Raw genomic sequence first — 21921 nt, 5'->3', positions numbered from 1 at the left:
TGGGAGCAGCAGCAACCTCCTTTGATTTGCTGCCAAAGCATCAGCCAGTCCTGCTCTTTTCCTGTAAATTAGGGAAAGGAGTCAGACCCAGTCCCCAGGGCCCATAACTGCTCACGCTCTGAGTGGTCTTGTTGCAGTGAAATGAGGCGGATACCCACATCCCTTAAGCCCTGGGGCCACAAGTGGCACTTACACTCATCACTTCCTCCAAGAAATCCTCTTCAAAAGCTTCCAAGAGTGTGGCATCGCTGGACCCTTGATGGGGTAGTAGCGCAAGAGTCATGGAACCACTTTTCTGCTAAGAATTTTTGGTAGGTTCTTTGGGGTGGTCTGTCTCACAGCTTTGGGTATCTGATAGCTATTATGTCTTGCTTCTCTCTGGGAACTTTCAGTCTAATGCTGTGAAGTTACAATTCATTCATGTGTCCAGCAAACGACTGTCAAAGGTCAACCCCAGTGTAGACACTCCTGTTTCCTGCTTCTTTCTCTCCTCATTGATTCTCTTTTCCACCTTCCTGCTATCAAGAGTTATGATGATGAATCTGTCATTTTTCCCTGCCTTCCTTCCCACAACTTTCCAGCTATCATTGTAGATACACATGAGAAAATGTTTTCACTTTCTGTACCAAAATAGATAAGGAAACAGAATAATTTAAAAACTAAAATAATGAAAATATTGGAAGTCAGATTATCTTACAAGCAGAATACTGTTTCTAACCCAAAGTCTAGAATGTTGTCTATTTGGATTGGAGCTCTTAAAAGTTCAAGTTGCAAAGTTCTTGCAAAACTCTTGCAAACATGCACTTTTTAAAATGTTATAGAAAAGAAAGAGCTTTATCCTGTGTTTCGAGTAGGGCCTGGGGTAGTAGGAAACAAGATGAGGATAAATTGGGGTCAGGAATGAATTTAATTATTGCTAAAGGAACCACATAAGTGTGCCATACTTTCTGTAGCATATAATACAGGCACAGGAATGGGATGAAATAAAAACAGGGAGTGAAAGGAATACCAAGGGCTCTAAAACTATCCCATCAGACAACTGGAGCAACTAACAGGATTTCTGAAATATGTATTGATAACAGCTGTCTACAACGTTAGGCCCTTGAATCCTTACCCCAAATATTGGGTTGGCCAAAAAGGTCAGTTGGGTATTTCTGTACCATCTTATGGAAAAACCCAAACACACATTTTGGTCAACCCAACACTTTAAATAATGATGATCCATAGCTAACCATTTACATAGGACTTGCTCTATGCTGGGTGCTGGACCAAGGTATTTACTGTACGTGTTACTTAATTCTCACAACAGTCCCGGGAAGAAGATAGTATTTGTTCCCATTCTATAGATGAGGGAAATAAGCTTCAGTGATTAAGGTGCTTAAGTTGTGTGCTTTGTAAGTGGTGAAACTGCCAGGCATGCCTGCGCAAAGCCAGAGTCACTGCTCCTTCTGCTATGCTGTGGCCCTCTGACTGCAGGCAGGTAAAAGAGAATGTGTGCATGCTAAGTCGCTTCAGTTGTGTCCTACTCTTTGGGACCCTACAGACTGTAGCTTGCCAGGCTCCTCTGTCCATGGGATTCTCCAGGCAAGAATACTGGAGTGGGTTGCTAAGTCCTCCTCTTCCCAACCCAAGAATTGAACCTGAGTCCCCTGTGTAGCAGGCAGATTCTCTATGCACTGAGCCTCCTGGGAATCCCTTCCACTCCCAATTTTGCCTTTTATGTAGAAGCAAGGGAAAAAGAATTTCAGCCTCATCTGGAAGCCTTTTGTTTTTTTTTAAGAGTTACCTTAAGTGGCCATTTGAAGGGTCTTTGTGATGGGGGAAGCTCCAGCAATCACAATGATTGTCTGTAATGAAGGAGGAATGGATTGCGGCTGCCAACTGCCTCCTAATTATCTTCTATTGAGGAAAGTATCACCGTGCTAACTCTAGGATGTGGGAGGAAGAGGGGGACAAAAGGATCTGGGAATACTGAGTTGGGTTTTTTCCTTATTTACTAATTTGTCAATTTGCCAATTAGCACCTACAAAAAGCAGTATGTAAGAAGTGACCACTTTCATTACATCAAGCCACTCCACCATGACAATTTGGCAGAGCCCCACTTATGACTATACCTCTTTGGATTCAATTTCTTTATAGTGTTCCCCCTTTTCCATCTCTACATGAATAAACTCTCCCTTCCCTCTCTCCCACCCTCTTTTTCCTCCTCCTACAAATAATTGCTGAGCACCTACTATGTGCCAAACACTGGGCTTGGTACAAAAATATAACAGGGACTAAAGTTTGGTCCCTGCCCTCAAGGGTCTTCTAGTCCAGGAGATAAATCAGACATATTTGTTGTTGTTGTTGTTTAGTCACTAAGTCATGTCTGACTCTTGGTGACCCCATGGACTATAGCCTGCCAGGCTCCTCTGCCCATGGGATTTACCAGGCAAGAATACTGGAGTGGGTCGCCATTCCCTTCTCCAGGGGATCTTCCCAACCCAGGGATTGAACCCACATCGCCTCATTAGCAGGCAGATTCTTTACCATTAAGCCACCAGGAAAGCCTAAATCAGATATGTTAATATAAGGGAACAATTAAAATACCAGGTTGTGAATACCACAGTGAGGGCGGGGGGCATACAGGAAGGACACATGTCACAAGAGGAGAAATCAGGGAAGGTTTACATGAAAAAATGAAATCTTTCCCAGTCTTTCCTACTTGGAATTCTATTCCACTTTGGAGCTCTGGCATAGAACCTTGTAGCATTTTGGCTGACAATAGTCACTTTGGGCTGGGTTTATCTACCCCATACCATTCAGTGTAATTCACTCCACATGAGTACCATGCTCGCTAAGCTGTGGGAGAGAAAATTAACTAAGCCAATCCCAGGACCAGTTCCTCAGGAAACTTGCTGGAAGAAAACTCAGGCATGAGAGCAGGATAAACCAAGTTCAATGGAGGATAACATGGGGATTGTTGACATCCCATGAGAGGCAGCCAGCATCAGACAAGGCTTCAGAGAAGAAGTGGCACTGGAGATGAGCCCTGAAGCCTAGAGGCAAGATCTCTCTGGTCAGAGATGCAAGGGGAAGGCATACTGTGCCCTGTAACAGGAAAAGCAGGAAGATGGGGAGAAAATGAAGACTGCATGTTTGAGGAAACCGTAAGAAACCAATAAGGCTGACATGGAGGAGGGCAATGTAGTTAGAGAAAAACCTGGAAAGGTTAATTTGGACCAATCTGTGGGGTCTTTAATATTGGCAAGATATTTGCACTTAATGTGTAGGCAATGGGAACCATTTTGAGTGAAGAGTTATGAGACCAAAGTTTGTTTGTATGGATCGTGGCTGAGGAAACACAGGAGACGGGGAGACCAGTTACAAGAGGTTACAATGGTCCATGTGAGAGGAATTGTAGGTGCCGATGACATGCGGGAGTAGGGTTGGAGAACTGACACCCTAGAGTCAGGGACTGATTGTCACCCATGTGTGTTCCCATAATGTCTAGCACTGCTTCCCACCCGATTCACATTTCATAAATATTTATGAAATTGAACAGTATTAAAGATCCCATGCGAAAGCATGAAGTTATGTCTTGCAGTTGTGGTCCTATTTGCTTTAATCTTGTCACACCTAAGCCATTCAGTTTCAAGTCACAGAAGGTTCTTGCTCAAGGCTGTCATTATCTGGCACCTATGTGGCACCTCAGGGAAGTGGCACCTCATTCAGTCCTTAATTAGCTTATGCACCATTTTAATTGGCCTGCAGTTGTCTGTGTGGACAGAGCTGATTCCCTTCCTGGAGTCAACTGGGGCAGCCTCACCCTTCCTGCCAGCTTAGGCATCTGGAATCTCACCAGCTGAGAAGATACAGGAGCCTGCTAAGCTACAAAGCATGCAAGGAATGGGCTCTCTGGGGAGTGCTAGCCACCTGTGAGCTGCTGGCACCCACATCAGGGCAAATCTCCAGTAAATTTATCAGTCACTTTAGACAAGCATTTCTAGGAGAGGGGGCAGAGGGTAAAACAAAGGCAAACTGTAGGGACTACCAATGGTGTGACCATAGAATTCTAGATGATGTCTAGTATTTACATCACTAGGGATGTGTTAAAATGGTTAAGATGATCCATTAAAATAGTTCAGATGACCCATCTAGAAAGCAATCTACCCCAACAGGTGGCTTCCATTCAGTTCAGGTGCTCGGTTGTGTCCAACTCTTTGTGACTCCATCGACTACAGCATGCCAGGCCTCCCCATCCATCACCAACTCCTGGAGTTTACCCAAACTCATGTCCATCAAGTCAGTGATGCAATCCAACCATCTCATCCTTGGTCGTCCCCTTCTCCTCCCACCTTCAATCTTTCACAGCATCAGGGTCTTTTCCAATGAGTCAGTTCTTCACATCAAGTGGCCAAAGTATTGGGGTTTCAGCTTCAGCATCAGTCCCTCCAATGAATATTCAGGACTGATCTCCTTTAGGATGGACTGGTTGGATCTCCTTGCTGTCCACGGTACTCTCAAGAGTCTTCTCCAACACCACAGTTCAAAAGCATCAATTCTTCGGCACTCAGCTTTCTTTATACTCCAACTTTCACATCCATACATGACTACTGGGAAAACAATAGCTTTGACAAGATGGACCTTTGTTGGCAACATAATGTCTCTGTTTTTTAATATGCCGTCTAGGTTGGTTATAACTTTTCTTCTAAAGAGCAAGCATCTTTTAATTTCATGGCTGCAGTCACCATCTGCAGTGTTTTGGAGCACCCCCAAAATAAAGTCTGTCACTGTTTCCTTTGTTTCCCCATCTATTTGCCATGAAGTGATGGGACCAGATGCCATGATCTTAGTTTTCTGAATGTTGAGTTTAGAATTATGGAATTAATGAGGCTGCAGTGTCTCCCAAAGCCACTGAAGGGGTCAGACTGGATTGAGATCAAGACCTCAATTTTTAATCAAGATATTAATGGCTAATTTTATTGAGCATGTACTATGTGCCAGATACTTTTCTAAGCATAGGCAGATTTTTTACCATCTGAGCCACCAGGGAAGCCCCTTTCTAAGTACTATAGTTATATTAGTGTACTTGATTCTCACAACAATCCTGTGAAGTGAGTACTATTATTTTTTTTAAGTGAGTACTATTATTATCCTCATTTTAGAAGCAAGGAAACAGGCACAGAGAGGGTAAGGCTTGCCCCAGGTCATACAGCTGGCAGGTGGTAGAACTTGAACCCAGATGATATGGCTCTAGCACATACTGAATGCAACACTTTCCTGCCTTTCTCCTGTCTTTTGTTCTCATCACTCTGACCGCAGGACTGGAGGACAAAAGAGGCCTGAATTGTAAGATCTCATTCAAAGACATGAATGTATTGAGGGTCAGCACGGCACAATGGGAAAGTTTGAGTTTTACATCCAAACCAACCTACCTTAGAAACCATTTCCAACATATATTAGTTAAGTGACCTTGTTCAAGTTACTTAATGTCTAAGGGTTGCAGTTTCCTGGGTTTAGGTTGGAGGCAATACCATCTTCACCCTTGTTAGGAGCAAAATAATGTCCCTAGCCCTGACCTTCATATCCCCACTCATTAATGGTCATTATCACAAAGGGAGGTGGGTTGTATAAAGTATGGGGCAAAGACTCAAGGAGTGTGAATGTATCCTCCTATTTCCAGCAATGAAAGAGTGTTTTGATTCCATAGAGACTAAGAGGCACCATTCACCCAATCTTCCCTGGGGCATAGTGGCAACATCCCTCAGGAATACCAGCTCCTTTTCCCCAACTCTGGGCTCACCCAAGGGCCTTCTGGTCTGTGATCTGTTCTTTGTTCCTACTGCTCCTACCAGCTGTGACTGCAGGGGTCTGTCTAATCTCATTGTTCTGCCTCCTTGAGGTAGGGATGGGATTTTCATATCTACTGCTAATCAAGCCCTGGTCCTGATACTAGAATTCTCTATCACTCATGATGGAGAATTGACTTGACTCCTCTGCATGATCTTCAGTTAGATTAAACGTTAGTGTAATTTGATTTTTCCTTTCAACGTAAATGGAATTTAAAAGAAAACTCTTCTGTTACATGATCAAGGAGTGGGATATACTAGAATGTGGCCTGGGATTTGAGCTCTGTTTCTGAAAATGAGCAACTCAATCTCTGCCCTCTTTACCTCAAGAGGTAAATAATTTCATCTTAGAATGATAAAAGACATGAGCCTGTGTTTTGATTGCAAAAAAGCACATGAGTGGAATGGAAATAGTTATTATCACTGAGGCTTCATCTAGTTTGTAACAATCTCACAATGTTAAATAAGATTGTTTCAAACCTTTGGAGGCTTGGGTTGCCCTGGAATCTCGAGGCTGGAAAGTGCTGTCAGTACTAGGGCCAACAGTGAGTGATCTGAAAGAATTAGAAATGAGATTGTCCTCTGAGAATTAAACTGGGACATCAACACAACATCAATTACAGGAGAGATTTGCTAAATCACTCTAAAGAAACAGAATGGTTCTCAGACCAGGAAAACTTGATGAAATCTAATTGAAAGTGTTAACATAGCTAGAAAAGGCAAGCATCAGTCAGAAGGGAGGTTGACCAGCCATACAAATGCAAGGAAAGGAGGTCAGACAAGCAAACTTTGGCATCATCTATCTAATACCATCGAGAGAAGAGGGGTTCTGGTTAAAAATGTGATCCAGGTAATTCTGGTGACAAGTACCTGCCTATTACAGAGGTCAGATGTCTAGAAACATTCTTTTAATTTTTATTTTATATTGGAGCACAGGAGACCAGGGTTTGATCCCTGGGTCAGGAAGATTCCCCTGGAGAAGGAAATGACAACCCACTCCAGTATTTGTGCCTGGAGAAATCCCATGAACAGAAGAGTCTGGTGGGTTACAGTCCATGGGGTTGCAAAACAGTTGGACACAATTTAGCAACTAAACAACAAATAGTTGATTAACAACATTGTGTTATTCAGTTACACATATGCGTGTATCTATTCTTTTTCAAATTCTTTTCCCATTTAGTTTACTACAGAATACTAAGCAGTGTTCCCTGTGCTATATAGTAGGTCCTGTTGGTTATCTATATTAAATACAGCAATGTGCACATGTCCATCTCAAACTCCCAATCTATCACTCCCGTCCTACCCTTCCCCCAACGCTGTAACCATAAATTCATTCTCTAAGTCTGTGAGTCTGTTTCTATTTTGTAAATAAGTTCATTTGAAACATTCTTCTAGTGAGTTTCCCTTGTTCTAAAATCCAAGTTTATCAAGCAACTGATTATAGTTTGGCCTCCCGCCTAAATCTACCGACAGGAAATGACTACCTAGCTACTGGACTTGGGGATCCTTGGGGAATGTATTTCTTGTGAGTTAACAAACTAACACCTAATTATATATGACTTTTTATGTGATCTGCTTACAAGGGCTGGAACATTTTAGGACTTGACTACATGATACCTGCAGCAATGCTAGTTTTCCTTAAGAATTACTAAATTACAATCCTGGTTATATATGGTAGCCTTGTGAGCTTTGATCCACCTTTGTGTATGGATAAACAGATTTTTGAGCCTGACAGATAAAGGGAAAGAACCTGAACCCTATGAGATCCCTGATCTGAGGACATTTAAGGAGACAGACAGCTGGCCTTCCCGTGAAGTCATCCAGTCCTTGTCCATGTCATATCTTTTGAAAAGCTGCAAAAGGAACTGACACCCATGCAATGCAGGGGTCCCCTCTATGGCAAAGCCTGCCAATAGATGAATAAGTCTAAACCCTTTATCCTGCCTGCCTCAGTGGGATCCCAGCCTGCCCTCCCCATGTGGTTTCATCGCTCCTCTACATACACTCTGAATTCCAAACTGGATATCTTTGCTCATGCTGTCTATCTCTAGCTGGAATAATCTTTTCCATCTACTTCTCAGTTCCACTTGCCAAATCCCATCTTTGATCCGGTACTCAGGTCAGGTGCCCTCTCTTACATAACCGCTTCTATCATTGCTATTCCATCTCTGAAGTCCCATAGCTCATTTCCTGTCCACTCACATTTCCACCTTATGTTAGAATCCTGCTGTAAGTGAGGTCTCCAAGAATTCCAGAAATAAAAGTCATCTCTCTGCTCAGAAAATTCTTCCCTTATAGGAAAAAATCTTCCTGGGAAATCAGATTTATTCCATCTTTCATTTATTTATCCAGCCATTTGACAAGTATTTACTGAGTGCCTCTATGTGCCAGGCAATGGGATACAGGGGTGAATAAGACTGACAGGGCTTCTACCCTCGTGCAGCGTCTGGTCTAGTGAGGAAGAGAGATGCAAAGGAACAATGAATAAATTACAGCTGGAATAAGTGCCACATAGGAGAAATATTACTCAGTATTGTGAGGGTACAGATGAGGCTTTTCCAGGAAAGTTACATTTATGTTAAAACCTGAAGATAAGTAGGAGTCGGCCAGGAGAAGAGATCTCCTTGAAAAGAGTAAGAGTGGTATGATCTCAATGGCCAGGGTCACTGAGCTGTGACAGCCTGATGTTCTCAGTCCCTGGTCCATGATCCTGTGTTCAGATCTTGCTAGGAACAAATTCACAAACACTTTCCCTTTAACTCCCTGTCCTCTAGCTCCAGACAGACCACTCCCTTCACACTGTCCTCACAGTTGCCAAAGTTTTGTTATGATTTGTTTTGTTTAAATTTTTTCAGTTAAAATTACATTGCCATTAGCCAGTTGATTTTCATTTCACGTTAACTTTTCCTAGCTTCATTCTCAAAGACTGACATTAACTTCATGCTTTAGGGGTTCTTATTGTCAAACTCATCTACCAGCTGTAAGGCACACAAACTCTTTGTTTTATCCAGTACTGTATAGCACCCAGTGCTATGATACCTCAATATACAGTTGGCCCTCTGTATCTAAAAGTTCTGCACCCCCAGATGTGGAGGGCAGACTATACTGTTTTGCAGATGGTACTGTCCATCTTACACAAGGAACTTGGGCATTCTTGGGTTTTGGTACCTGTGGGGAGGGCAGAGGTCCTGAAACTAATCTCCCATGAATACTGAGGGACCACTGTAGGTTCACTGGATTGATGGATGGATGGATGGATGGATTTTATCTCCCCTCTTACATCTGTGCTAAGAGTATAGTACTTGTCTAGTTCACATCTGGGTTCCTCCAGCACTCGGCATAATGTCCTACATACAGTAGGTAATAAATCAGTAAGTTATTTGAAAATAAGTCATCTAGCCTTTCCTTAAACTTTTCCATGGCTGGGAAAAACTCCTTGCCTTTTCAGGCATTGGTTCCACAGTTGAACTGCTCCAATTGTTGAAGTTCTTCCCACTCTTGGGCTAATATCTGCCTCCCCACTGGTCCTGGTTTTGCCCGCTGGGCCCAAGAAGAACAAATCCTCTGCTCAACAGCAACCCTTCTTGTGCTGGAGAAAGGGACCAGGTTCCCTGTAGTCACACACAGGACACGTCTCCAGTGCAAAATCAAGTGTTCCACAACTCTTTGGAGTACTCCCAACATATGGCAAACAAAGATACATCCCTCACAGGTTTGTAGGGTGCTCTGAACTCCAACAGAGGCTACTGTGCAAGCAGGTCCTCTCTCTAGGTCAGGAACCCAGACCAGAACTCACCATGAAAACAATGATTAATGTTTACTTCATAACTGATTATGGTTTACTGGTTAATCCACACAACACCCCTGGCATATGTCAGGGTTTCTAGTCTATAAATGGTCAAGATGCAGAGGACGATTGAGTCCTGGGGTCTCAGTGACTCATGAGCCCATATCCATGCTGATCCACCTGCAAACACTGCTGGTCTCTCTCCCTGTTCAAGAGAATCACTTTGGCTCCAATCTCAGTTTACAATTTGCTGATCTGTGAAATGATTCAAATTCTAGGATAAGGGGTAAAGGCAGGAAGAGCATACAGAAAATAGACATCATTATTCTGTGCCCAGCTTTACATTAGGCTCTGTGAACTGAAATATGTCAAAAATATTTCCAAATACAACACCTTACATATAACAGCCCCCAAACTGTGCATATAGGTTTGATATTAATGGTAATAAGAGAACTGTTAGCTAAGGCTTAAACATCTATCTGTTACACATAGATTTTACTATAGTCAGATATACTCTGAATCCTCTTAGAATGGATACGCTTGGGTCACAAAGAGTCTAGTAAAATAATTAAACATATTAATTTCATTGTACTGTAAATGCACAAGACATTTTCAGTGATTCCTTTTATCAAATCAAGAATCATTTTCAAAACATTTTATAATTTGAATAAATGCTTTCCTTAAATTGTATTTTCAAGAATGAGGTTTCCTCCAAGAAGTGATTCTTAAGCTTTGGGGAGGTGCTGAGTCTTTTAAGAATCTGATAACCACTAGATCGTTTCTCCCAGAAGAATGCACAGATTTATATATGCACAAGACACTGCAAAAAATTCAGGGTCGGTGAACTCAAGGTGAAGATCAGAAAAGAAGTTAGCCCTGACTGAGGCTTTGCAGCCATTGGAAGGGCTTTGATTTCTACTCTGAGTCAGATGAGTAACCACTGGAGGATTTTGAACTTGCCTTTTAGCAGAGGCAGTCTGGCCTCCGTGAAGAGAATAGATTTGAAGGGGACGAGGGCATAGACTTGATCACTGCAGTCATCCAGGTGAGAGAGGATGGTAGTTGGAACCAGGTAGTAGCAGTGAAAGAGTGAGAAGCAGTCAGATTCCGACATGGTTTGAAGGTACAGCGTCAGGATTTTCTAACCACGTGGGATGTGGTGTGTGAGTGAGGAGTCAAAGACAATTCCAGGATCTTTGGCCTGAGCAACTTAAAGGCTGGAGTTGCCATTACCTGAGATGAGGAACACTGAAGGAATGCAAGTATGCTGGAAGAAGGGGAAAGAGAAAGGGAATGTTAGCAGCCGAGTTTTGGACTTTAAACTTGAGATGCTTACTAAATATCCAAACAAAGATGCTGAGTAGACAGTTGATGTCTGGAGAGAGGTTGGGCTGTAATAATATTCATCTGTAAAATTAGGATAATAATATAATAATGCCTACATAAGAAGGACTGATGCTAAAGCTGAAACTCCAATACTTTGGCCACCTCATGCGACGAGCTGACTCACTGGAAAAGACTCTGATGCTGGGAAGGATTGGGGGCAGGAGGAGAAGGGGACGACAGAGAGTGAGATGGCTGGATGGCATCACCGACTCGATGGACATGAGTTTGAGTGAACTCCGGGAGTTGGTGATGGACAGGGAGGCCTGGCGTGCTGTGATTCATGGGGTCGCACAGAGTCGGACACGACTGAGTGACTGAACTGACTGACTGACTGACATAAGAATACTTTTTATTGGGAGGATTAAACAAGACAATGCATGTAAAGCTCTCAGGGCAGGATCTGGTACACAATATGCCCTTGATACATTTTAACTATTGTTTTTGTTAAAATGTAAATACTTTCAGTACTTCTATCATTACGATAAAGTTATGAGTGTGGTTGCTTTTAAGGTTGATAAGTCATTATTAGCGACAGTTCTCAGGCATGATTTGCAAAGGAAAACAAGGTTTTCTGCAATGGCAGTGGTTTGGAATTGGTTTCTATCTCCCAGAGTTTAAAATTTGGAAGGCTTCTGCACACATTCAATAATCTTCACAGGTCACGTTTCTTAAATAATCAGTGTGTTGTTTCATCAACCCAGAGTTCACTTTGTTTTAAAGAGAATTTGATGTGAAGAATGAGGCAGCTTATCAGAGGAAACTGAGGATCAGCAAAGACCCTGCAGGGAAACATTTCCAACCCATCTGCGTGGCCTCTGTAATGTGAATGTGACATGAAGGAGGCATGAGAACTGACTGACTGCTCCATCCCAGATTCAGGAGCTACAGATATCACTGCCAGTCACAAGCTCATCTAGCTCCTCTTAAAGCTGATTCACAAAACCCACAACCAGCGTCTCCCTGAAACAGCAAGATTCCTAGGGGTATTCTCCATGAAGAAGCACACCTTTGCTGTCTCTTATTATTCAGTGATTTTTTAGCTGTTTTACGTTGAGAAGGTGAAAACAAGAGCTGGCATGGTTTTATTGCTGCTGCTGCTGCTGCTAAGTCGCTTCAGTTGTGTCTGACTCTGTGTGACCCATAGACGGCAGCCCACCAGGCTCCGCTATCCCTGGGACTCTCCAGGCAAGAACACTGGAGTGAGTTGCCATTTCCTTCTCCAATGTGTGAAAGTGAAAAGTGAAAGTGAAGTCGCTCAGTCATGTCTGACTTGTAGCGACCCCATGGACAGCAGCCTACCAGGCTCCTCCATCCATGGGATTGTCTAGGCAAGAGTACTGGAGTGGCTTGCCATTGCTTTCTCCGATGGTTTTATTACATACTTGTAAATCTTTGAAACAATGAGCTTCTAGCATCAAAACCTAAACAATATCTCCTTCTTTTCGCATCCCTTTGAATTTTGACTATAATTTCTTGACCCTGTAATTCCCTTCAACGTCTATGACAGGCCTGCTGCTGCTGCTGCTGCTGCTGCTGCTAAGTCACTTCAGTCGTGTCCGACTCTGTGTGACCCCATAGACGGAAGCCCACCAGGCTCCCCCATCCCTGGGATTCTCCAGGCAAGAACACTGGAGTGGGTTGCCATTTCCTTCTCCAATGTGTGAAAGTGAAAAGTGAAAGTGAAGTCGCTCAGTCGTGTCCGACCCTTAGCGACCCCACGGACTGCAGCCTACCAGGCTCCTCCATCCATGGGATTTTCTAGGCAATAGTACTGGAGTGGCTTGCCACTGCCTTCTCCAATGACAGGCCTACTGCTCAATAATTGTCTATTGCTATTCCTCCTAATCTCCAACTGTATCCGAAAGGATGAGGTGATGAAGCCATTCAAACAGTTCAAAAATGCTTCTGTAACAAATAGATGACTAAGGTCACATGCAGTCACAGGTCTTGCTTGATGGCTTTAGCAACAGCAGCACAACAACGCAGGCAAGGGTAGAAGTAACAGTGAGGGGAGAGAGACAGCGAAGGACACACAAGAGAGGCTCCGCCCCCAAATCCTTGTTTTCTTCCATCTGTAAATCAGGCCACATAAACTGAGCTAAGGGATGCTAATAAGCAGGGCAATGCTCAATTAAATTTCATGAAACAGCACCAGTTTCATTCCTTTTCCTTGATTCTTTTGCTAGTTTCTAACAATTGATACAGTCACAGTGACTATGTTTCAAGTGGATCTCCAGGGGTGGCTCCACATGAGAAAATAACTCTCCTCCCTCCCTTCCCCGAGGAGTCAGGAGATGACACCTCAAGGACCAGGGTCCTATAGAACAGGAGGACATGTGAGAGGCTGACAGGACCCCTCAACATCTGTGGTTGCCTACCAGCACCCTACTCCAGCCTCTGTCTACTGTGGGCCCCAGAACTTTAAGTGGAGGAGAACTAAAAGATTTGAGAACTGATAAGTCTGGACTGTGAAGAAAGCTGATCGCCGAAGAATTGATGCTTTTGAACTGTGGTGTTGGAGAAGACGCTTGAGAGTCCCTTGTACTGCAAGGAGATCCAACCAGTCCATTCTAAAGGAGATCAATCCTGGGTGTTCATTGGAAGGACTGATGCTAAAGCTGAAACTGCAATACTTTGGCCACCTCATGCGACGAGTTGACTCACTGGAAAAGACTCTGATGCTGGGAGGGATTGGGGGTGGGAGGAGAAGGGGACGACAGAGAATGAGATAGCTGGATGTCATCACCGACTCTGTGGACATGAGTTTGAGTGAACTCCGGGAGTTGGTGATGGACAGGGAGGCCTGGCGTGCTTTGATTCATGGGGTCGCGGAGAGTTGGACACAACTGAGGGACTGAACTGAACTGAAGTCTAACTGAAGCTAGTCAAAGAGATCTATGGCAAAAGCTGAATGAATTTGTACCTTGCCCATGTTTTTCTATTTCTAAAGAGATTTCTGGAAGTGGGGAGAGGTTCTATTAATTTTTAGAGTAAATTTTAGTTTTACATTTTCCAGCCAGGCTAAGGGGGGAAAGGACTGAGTTTTGACCATATTCAGCCATGATGGTAACAGAGGAAAAGGCTATCTAGCAAGAGATGTTTATACTTCAATCTCTTTGGTCTTAAAATTCAGAACTCAAGCCCACCAGAAAAAATGCAGGTGTTTTTTGGTCCTTGGGCATCATGACCATAAAATTTACCATCCAAACCAGGATACTTTTTAGAATAAAACAAGGCGATATAAATAAATAATGCCAGCAGTATAACAAGCATAAACTGGGACAATCCAGGCAAACCAGACAGACATCACCTTCATCACTCATCACCAAATGAGTCCCTAGTCTGCCAAAATTGCTTCATCACTTAAGACACTTGACCCAAAAGATGGTTCCATAATTAACACAGAGACTAAATGTCCTCTCCTCCCTACTGGGTAAATATGTCCTAGTGTTTCTACTTCAATGGGGGGCTTCATGTGGGGCTTCCCAGGTGGCACTAGTAGTAAAGAACCTGCCTGCCAATGCAGGAGACTTAAGAGATGTGGGTTTGATCCCTGGGTCAGGAAGATCCCCTGGAGGAGGAAATGGCAACCCACTCCAGTATTCTCGCTTGGAGAATCCCATGGACAGAGGTGCCTGGGGAGCTACAGTCCATAGGGTTGCAAAGAGTCAGACGTGACTGAAGCGATTTAGCACCAGCAGTAATGTTTTGTGAACATATGAACAGCTATCTTTCTTCTCCTCCTTTCTCTTATCCAACCATCTCTCTAGCCATTTTAATTGTAGAGCCCTTTTCCAGGTTCTGTCTACCCGGCCTTGCCACCATCTTAGCCCTACATTCTTGATCCAGAAAGTTCATCCAGAGGCCTGAAAGTTACATAACTCATCTCTTGAATACAGTCAGTGGGAATGAACTGAGTTTTAAAAACTTTGTAAGAAAGACAATGGGATTGAGAATTAGTCTTCTCTGGCCCTGCAAAGCAGGACAGGGGTCCTAAGGCACTTTTCTGGGTCCCATCAGCTAGGTAGCCCTTCCCAATACTAGCATAGAGCTCCTCCGGGGCACGGAATATGGACAATCCAACTCTGTATCCACAGTGGCCAGTGGCCAGTAAAGGGGCTGGTGCAGAGGGTTCTCGGTACATGCTATTGAACCAGAAGGTTGCTCCCTCACATCCCCCAGCTCTGGGCTCTTCTATACCCATGGTTTTCCTCCCCAAGTCTGTGCAGTAAGAGGGAACTCTGCACATGATCCCACGTCTGCTGGTCGGACTGGGCTTCAGCTGTCAACCCCCAGAGACCAGCTAGCATTCTGCTCCTCTCAAGTACTGCGCTGAGTCAAACAGAGCCTCCCACAGAGTCCAGGTAGGCACAGGCTGGGTCTGTTGGGTTCCATTCAGTTCACGAACACTCCACAAAACCCATTACTTCCCCAGCCCCAGACTGTGAGAGTTGTATATGACCTTGAAAGGTTATGGATGCAGCAGGGCACAGGGCTAAACAGCAAGGACCCTACAGCCCAACTACCTGGCTCTGTATCCCGGCTCTACAGTCACCACCTGATTCTCCTTGGGTGACTATTTAACCCCTCTGTACCTGAGTTTTCCATTTAGAAAATGGAATAAGAGAGGCTGCCTCAGAGGGCAGGTGTGAGAACTATTAATAGTGTAATTATGATTACGATCACTGTGATTTGGAATCCTGCTTGGCACAGAGTAAACAGTCAGTGAATTTAACTATTACTATTTCTGTGTTTTGGCTCCTCTTCCTGGAGGTCCATTTCCTTTCATTCTTTCTGCATCTGGCTGGTCCCCTCAGGAGGGGCTTTACTTTGCTCCTGGCTCAACTTAATCCTGACAACCAAAAACGGAACTTTGCCACACCAACACTTGTCTTGTGCTTTGTCCACCAGCATTCAAACCCAAACACCCTCAAGAATTAAGAGATTATGCATTCATCTTTCTGAACCCAAGTGAATCATTACACAGGCATTTTTCAAAGAAGATGAGGAAACTCTTGGTCAACACAAAGGAAGAACCAGACTTGAAAGGAGTTATCCTGAGCCAGAAGGTTGACTTCCTGAGCGCACCGTGTGCCTATGTACTTCCAGTTACTTCAGAACAAAGGTGGGAGTTTCCATACACCTCTCAGAGATCCTGACACCAGAGTACTAGACCTAGTAAGAGTTGGTTATGAAGTAGTTATTCAATTAGGCATATATATATATATGTATATATATATATACTTTTCTTTATGCTTCTCAAGGAATCTTTCATTTAATTATCAAAGGCACTACCACCCATTTAAGACTTCATAGGAAACTGGATTTTTTTTCACTTGGCGAAGGCAAGTTTCTATGAGTTTCTATGACTTGATGGTTCACAGCCTCAAACTAAAAAAAAAAAAACACCTCAATTTATCCACTTAACAGTTCCATTCAAAAACACTTCTGGAGAAGGGAATGGCAACCCACTCCAGTATTCTTGCCTGGAGAATCTCACGGATAGAGGAGCCTGGTGGGCTACAGTTCATGGGGTCTCAAAAACACTCCACTGCTGTCATGCCTCCCCCAGCTAAGTTCCAGGTGGTACTCTTTGCATCATTTCCAACACTCAAATTTGGGATAATTTCAGTGCAAAAAAATTAATCAAAACTATTGGCTAAAAAACATAAAAACTTGTCCCAAATGTGATCATTTTATTATGAAGTGAAAACTAACACTGCTCTGCCACCCACCCACCCCCACTCCAATCCTTGGAAATGCTTCCTTCTGACAGACCTGAGTTAGATCCTTAAGACACAACGGTGAGCCATTGTGCCTGAGATATCTCCACTTCTAGGGTGCCTTAAAGCAAATCTGTATACTAGCTTGGCTCCCTTCTGCTGAAGGCCTGGAACAGATGGCTGATTGCCACATGCTCCTAATACACACTTACCTGCTTCCTTCCACTGATGTCTACAGTCTTCACACTTCACAGAGTCCCAGAGCATCAATCCTGGAAGGGACTTTAAAGACCAGCCAATCCAAACCCTCATTTTACAAACAGGGACACTGGAGCCTACAAAAAGGAAGACACTGTTTAAGATCACACAGCTCATGAATGAAAGAGTTGACACTAGAACTGCTGAACAGGAGATGCATCTCCCTGGGGTGTCATCCTTCTCCCAACTGGTTTTCATACTCTCTGCCCTAGTTGGCTTTCCTACACTTGACACAAAATCCACACCCTCTTGAGGTGTGCCAGCAGCCTGTAAGGCTCACCCATAGTGCACTAACCTAACTCAGCTGGCCCGGGGCTCTTTCCCTGCAGAGGAATGGGTGTCATGTGACTTGGAAATACACACTGTGTAGAGATGCATGTGACGTTTATGTATATCAGTCACTGCATGTCTTCCAAGTCCATCAGGTTGAGAAGGAAGCAGAGCCTATGAGTCATTTATAATGTCTCAGATTTCTAAGTCTTTTCTAGGCTTACAATTTCAGGTTACCCAACAACAAAAGCTTTGATACCATTCCTCAAATCAACTTATTTGACAACAAGCATTTACCTAGGAGGCACTTACTGAACAGTTCCCATCTGCGAGGTACTATGAGATTAAAAATGAGTAAGACATGATGGCTATTCTTTTTAAGGGATGGAGAAGATCACATAACAATGGCAAAACATTGTGCTCAGTGCTTTGACACTCTCCCAGGAGTAGGAACAGGTCATGTAGACACATAGCTAAGCCAGCACAGGAGAGTTAGTGGAGGCTTTTCTTAATTTTTAATTTTATTTGTTTTTAATTTAGTTATTCCAATTTTACTATAATATAATTGACATAAAGCATTATATATGCTTCAGTCAAACAGTTTACTAATTTGACTGGCATATATCATGAACGTATTACAATAAATTTAGTGAACATTCACCATCTCATGTAGATACAAAATTAAAGAAATAGAAAAAAAACATTTTTTCATTGTGATGACAATTCTTAGGATTTACTCTCTTAACAATTTTCATATATAACATATAGTAGTGTTATATTTATCATATTGTATATCACATCCCTAGAACTTATTTATCTTATAATTGGAAGTTTTTACTTTTTTTTTTTTTTGACAGTGCATCTTTATTTATTTATTTATTTTTTTTTGAACAGAGGAAAATTTATGCGTCGAACCTGGACTGGTCACTTATGATAATATACATGCTACAATTCCATTCTCTCCAATCATTCCACCTTCACCCTCTCCCACAGAGTCCCAAAGACTGTTCTAAATGCCTATGTCTCTTTTGCAGTCTCTTATACAGGGTTCAGGTTACCATTTTTCTAAATTCCATATATATGCGTTAATATACGGTATTGATGTTCTTCCTTCTGGCTTACTTCACTCTGTATAATTGGCTCCAATTTCATCCACCTCATTAAAACTGATTCAAATGCATTCTTTTTGATGGCTGAGAAATACTCCATTGTGTATATGTACCAAAGCTTTCTTATCCATTCATCTGCAGATGGACATCTAGGTTGCTTCCATGTCCTCGCTATTATAAACAGTGCTGCAATGAACATTGGAGTACATGTGTCTCTTTCAATTCTGGTTTCCTCGGTGTGTATGCCCAGGAGTGCGATCGCTGGATCATATGGCAGTTCTATTTCCAGTTTTCTGAGGAATCTCCACACTGTTCTCCATAGTGGCTGTACTAGTTTGCATTCCCACCAACAGTGTAAGAGGGTTCCCTTCTCTCCACACCCTCTCCAGCACTTATTGCATGTAGACTTTTGGATAGCAGCCATTCTGACTGGTGTGAAATGGTATCTCATTGTGGTTTTGATTTGCATTTCTCTGATGATGAGGGATGTTGAGCATTTTTTCATGTGTTTATTAGCCATCTTTATGTCTTCTTTGGAGAAATGTCTGTTTAGTTCTTTGGCCCATTTTTTGGTTGGGTCACTTAGTTTTCTGGAATTAAGCTGCAGGAGCTGCTTGTATAATTTGGAGATTAATCCTTTATCAGTTGCTTCATTTGCTATTATTGTCTCCCATTCTGAAGGTTGTCTTCTCACCTTGCTTAGAGTTTCCTTTGCTGTGCAGAAGCTTTTGATTTTAATTAGGTCCCATTTGTTTATTTTTGCTTTTATTTGCAATATTCTGGGAGGTGGGTCTTGGAGGATCCTGCTGTGATTTATGTCGGAGAGTGTTTTGCCTACGTTCTCCTCTAGGAGTTTTATAGTTTCTGGTCTTACATTTAGATCTTTAATCCATTTTGAGTTTATTTTGGTGTATGGTGTTAGGAAGTGTTCTAGTTTCATTCTTTTACAAGTGGCTGACCAGTTTTCCCAGCACCACTTGTTAAAGTTTTTACTTTTTGAATGCTTTCATTCAATTACCCCACCGACACACCCCATCTCTGGCAACCACAAATCCTATCTCCTTTCCTATGAGTTTGTTTTTGAAGTATAGTTGACCTACAAGATTATGTAAATTCCTGTTATACAAAATAGTGATTCAATATTTCTGTACATTTCAGAATGATCATTGCAATATGTGATCTGTATGCCAAAAGATATTATATAACTATCGACTATATTCCCCACACTGTACATTTTATACATGTGACACATTTATTTCACAAGACTTTTGTATCTCTTAATCTCCCTTACCTATTTCTCTTCTCTCCCAAACCCCCTCCTCTTCAACAATCATCAATTTGTTCTCAGCGTCTATGACTCTGTTTCTGTTTTATTTTGTTTGTTCATTTGTTTGTTTTAAATTTTACCTATAAGTGAAACCATGTGGTATTTGTCTTTTTCTTTCTTTCTGATTTCACTTTGCTTAATGCCCTCTCGGTCCATCCATGTTGCTGGAAATGGCAAGAGTCCATTCTTTTTATGGCTGAGTAATATTCCATTGCGTATTTATACATTTCTTCATTATCCATTCATCTTCTGTATCTCAGCTATTATAAATAATGCTGTAATGAACATGGCAGTGTATGGATCTTTTCTAATATTTTTCACCCAGAAGTGAAATCACTGGATTGTATGGTAGCTCCATGTTTAATTTTCTGAGGACTCTCCATACTACTTTCCACAGTGGTTGGGCCAATTTTTTGTCCCCACTGACACTGCACATGGGTTTCTTTTCTCCACCCTTACCAACACTTGTTATTCATTGTCTTTTTGATAATAGCCATTCTTACAGGTGTGAGGTGATGTCTCATCTTGATTCTCATTTCCCTGATGATTAGTGATGTTGAGCATCTTTTCATGTACCTGTTCATCATCAGTATGTCTTTTTTGGAAAAATGTTTATTCAGATTATCTTCCCATTTTTTAATTAGGTTTTTTTGGGTGGAAGGGATGTTGAATTGTATGAGTTCTTTGAACGTTTTCTATATGAACCCCCCATCAGCTACATTGTTTGCAATATCTTCTCCCATTCAGTACATGACTTTTTCATTTGTTGGTAACTTCCTTCACTGTGCAAAATCTTTTTAGTTTGATGTAGTCCCACTTGTTTATTTTTGTTTTTATTTCCTTCACCTGAGAGAACATGTCCAAAAAATATTAACCCAGATCAATGTCAAAGAGTTAACCACCTGTGTTTTCTTCTAGAAGTTTTATGGTTTCAGATCTTACATTTAGTTTTTTGTTGTCGTTGTTCAGTTTCCAAGTTGTGTCCAAGTCTTTGCAACCCTACAGACTGCAGTATGCCAGGCTTCCCTGTCCTACCCAATTTCTCAGAGTTTGTTCAAACTAAAGGCAAAGGAGAAAAGGAAATATATACCCATCTGATTCATTGGAGGGACTGATGCTAAAGCTGAAACTGCAATACTTTGGCCACCTCATGCGACGAGTTGACTCACTGGAAAAGACTCTGATGCTGGGAAAGGTTGGGGGCGGGAGGAGAAGGGGACGACAGAGAATGAGATGGCTGGATGGCATCACCGACTCTGTGGACATGAGTTTGAGTGAACTCCCAGAGTTGGTGATGGACAGGGAGGCCTGGCGTGCTGTGATTCATGGGGTCGCGGAGAGTCGGACACGACTGAGAGACTGAACTGAACTGAACTGATTGCAGCGTTCCAAAGATAAGCAAGGAGAGATAAGAAAGCCTTCCTCAGAGATCAATGCAAAGAAAAAGAGGAAAATAATAGAATGGGAAAGACTAGAGATCTCTTCAAGAAAATTAGAGATACCACGGGAACATTTCACGCAAAGATGGGCACAATAAAGGATAGAAACAGTATGGACCTAACAGAAGTTGAAGATATTAAGAAGAGGTGGCAAGAATACACAGAACTATATGAAAAAGATCTTAATGATCCAGATAACTATGATGGTGTGATCACTCACCTAGAACCAGACATCTTGGAGTGCAAACTCAAGTGGGCCTTCAGATGCATCACTACAAACAAAGTTAGTGGAGCTGATGGAATTTCAGCTGAGCTATTTCAAATCCTAAAAGATGATGCTGTGAAAGTGCTGTACTCAATATGCCAGTAAATTTGGTAAACTCAGCAGTGGCCACAGGACTAGAAAAGATCACTTTTCGTTCCAATCTCAAAGAAGGGCAATGCCAAAGAACATTCAAACTACCACATAATTGCACTCATTTCACACACTAGGAAAGTAATGCTCCAAAGTTTCCATGCTAGGCTTCAACAGTACATGAACTAAGAAATTCCAGATGTTCAAGATGGATTTAGAAAAGGCAGAGGAACCAGAGATCAAATTGCCAACATCCGTTGGATCACAGAAAAAGCAAGAGAATTCCAGAAAAAATATCTACTTCTGCTTCACTGACTATGCTAAAGCCTTTGACTGTGTGGATCACAACAAACTATGGAAAATTCTTAAAGAAATGGGAATACTAGACCACCTTACATGCCTCCTGTGAAACCTGAAACCTGTCAAGAAGCAACAG

General features: G+C 42.4%; 1 protein-coding gene across 1 annotated transcript in view; it reads right to left on the bottom strand.

Annotated features, from left to right (window-relative positions):
* FRMPD1 (FERM and PDZ domain containing 1) overlaps positions 1 to 17255 on the bottom strand; it is a 162646-nt gene extending 145391 nt beyond the window's left edge. The window contains exon 1 of the mRNA XM_055427075.2: positions 16940 to 17255. The gene's annotated coding sequence lies outside the window, so the exon portion shown is untranslated. The remainder of the gene's footprint in view (positions 1 to 16939) is intronic.
* Positions 17256 to 21921: the final 4666 nt, after the last annotated feature.

Source organism: Moschus berezovskii, chromosome 7 (genome assembly GCF_049115385.1).
Source record: "Moschus berezovskii isolate FMDL1 chromosome 7, NW_MosBer_1.0, whole genome shotgun sequence".
NCBI classification, from domain to species: Eukaryota; Metazoa; Chordata; class Mammalia; order Artiodactyla; family Moschidae; genus Moschus; species Moschus berezovskii.
Note: the sequence above shows the minus strand (reverse complement) of the source record. Positions and strands in the feature narration are given on the sequence as shown.